The sequence below is a fragment of the Mus musculus genome, chromosome 3, assembly GCF_000001635.26.
Source record: "Mus musculus strain C57BL/6J chromosome 3, GRCm38.p6 C57BL/6J".
Taxonomy (NCBI): Eukaryota; Metazoa; Chordata; class Mammalia; order Rodentia; family Muridae; genus Mus; species Mus musculus.
Genome location: NC_000069.6, coordinates 64,317,065 through 64,319,390, shown reverse-complemented (window position 1 = coordinate 64,319,390; position 2,326 = coordinate 64,317,065). Strand labels below are relative to the sequence as shown.

Sequence of the window (2,326 nt, the reverse complement as noted above, 5' to 3'; positions counted from 1 at the left end):
TCCGACTAGACTAGTCTGCGCAGGGGAGAGTGTGGACTGCAGAAGCTAACAGCTTCTGGGTCAGGCAGAAGCCACAGAGCTTCTAGGGACAGACCATATTTCAGGCTCCAGACATCAGGGCACTTTCCCTGCCAGAGGAGAGGTGTCCACCCCTCCAAGGAGGGCTTTACCACAGCATCTACGGGAGCCACTTGGGTTCCCAGATTCTGCCAAGACTGGTCTGCACAGGTGAGAGTGTGGACTGCAGAAGCTAACAGCTTCAGGGACAGGCAAAAGCCACATAGCTTCTGGGGCAGACCTTGTTTCAGGCTCCAGACACCCGTATACCTTTCTTGCCAGAGGAGAGGTGTCCGGCCCACCCCGGATGGCTTTGCCACAGCATCTGGGAAAGACATTTTGGCTCCCTGATCCCACCGAGAATACTCTGAGAAGATGTGAGTGTGGACTACAGAAGCTACACAAATTCTGGGACAAGCCCTGTTTCAGGCCTTCATCTTATGCCAGGAGGCAGGTCCAAATGCCAGATATCTGTCCACCTTCCCTGCAAGAGGAAAGCTTGCCTGCAGAGAGTGCTCTGACCACTGAAACTCAGAAGAGATCTAGTCTTCCATGTCTGCTGATAGAGGCTAACAGAATCACAAGAGGAACAAGCTCTAGTCAGAGCCAACCATAACAACTAAATCCAGAGATTACCAGATGGTGAAAGGCAAACATAAGAATCCTACTAACAGAAACCAAGACCACTCACCATCATCAGAATCCAGCACTCCCACTTCAGCCAGACCTGGGAACCCCAAAACACCTGAAAAGCCAAACCCAGATTTAAAAGCATATCTCATGATGATGGTAGAGGACATCAACAAGGACTTTAATAACTCACTTAAAGAAATAAAGGAATCCAGAACATGCTACACTAAAAGAGGAGTTCTCAGGGCTGCCAACCTTATAGTAGAGGTTGGGTAGTAGTATATTTCTCCTACAGAGAAAAAAAAGAAAAGAAAAAAAAAGAAATAAAGGAGAACACTTCTAAAGAGTTACAAGTCCTTAAAGAAAAACAGGAAAACACAACCAAAGAGGTGGAAGTCCTTAAAGAAAAACAGGAAAACACATCCAAACAGGTGATGGAAATGAACAAACCCATACTAGACCTAAAAAGGGAAGTAGACACAGTAAAGAAAACACAAAGTGAGGCAACGCTGGAGATGGAAACTCTAGGAAAGAAGTCTGGAACCATAGATGTGAGCATCAGAAACAGAATACAAGAGATGGAAGAGAGAATCTCAGGTGCAGAGGATTCCATAGAGAACATCTGTACAACAATCAAAGAAAATGCAAAATGCAAAAAGATCGTAGCTCAAAACATCCAAGAAATCCAGGACACAATGAAAAGACCAAACCTACGGATAATAGGAGTAGATGAGAATGAAGATTTTCAACTTAAGGGGCCAGTAAATATATTCAAAAAAATTATAGAAGAATACTTCACAAACCTAAAGACTGACATGCCCATGAACATACAAGAAGCCTACAGAACTCCAAATAGACTGGACCAGAAAAGAAATTCCTCCCAACACATAATAATCAGAGCAACAAATGAAGTAAATAAAGAGAGAAGATTAAAAGCAGTAAGGGAGAAAGGTCAAGTAACATATAAAGGCAGGCCTATCAGAATTACACTAGACTTTTCACCAGAGACTATGAAAGCCAGAAGAGCCTGTACAGATGTTATAAAGACACTAAGAGAACACAAATGTCAGCCCAGGCTACTATACCCAGCCAAACTCTCAATTACCATAGATGGAGAAACCAAAGTATTCCACGACAAAACTAAATTCACCCATTATCTCTCCACGAATCCAGCCCTTCAAAGGATAATAACAGAAAAAAAAAAACAATACAAGGACGGGAACCACGCCCTAGAAAAAACAAGAAGATAATCCCTCAAGAAACCTAAAAGAAGACAGCCACAAGAACAGAATGCCAACTTTAACAACAAAAATAACAGGAAGCAACAATTACCTTTCCTTAATATCTCTTAATATCAATGGACTCAATTCCCCAATAAAAAGACATAGACTAACAGACTGGCTACACAAACAGGACCCAACATTCTGCTGCTTACAGGAAACCCATCTCAGGGAAAAAGACAGACACTACCTCAGAGTGAAAGGCTGGAAAACAATTTTCCAAGCAAATGGTCTGAAGAAACAGGCTGGAGTAGCCATTCTAATATCGGATAAAATCGACTTCCAACCCAAAGTTATCAAAAAAGACACGGAGGGACACTTCATACTCATCAAAGGTAAAATCCTCCAAGAGGAACTCT

At 42.6% G+C, this 2,326-nt stretch overlaps 1 non-coding gene across 1 annotated transcript; it reads left to right on the top strand.

Annotated features, from left to right (window-relative positions):
* Positions 1 to 833: 833 nt before the first annotated feature.
* On the top strand, positions 834 to 984 carry Gm23897. Its single transcript, XR_003954832.1, has one exon. It is a non-coding gene; the product is annotated as a small nucleolar RNA U109 (small nucleolar RNA).
* Positions 985 to 2,326: the final 1,342 nt, after the last annotated feature.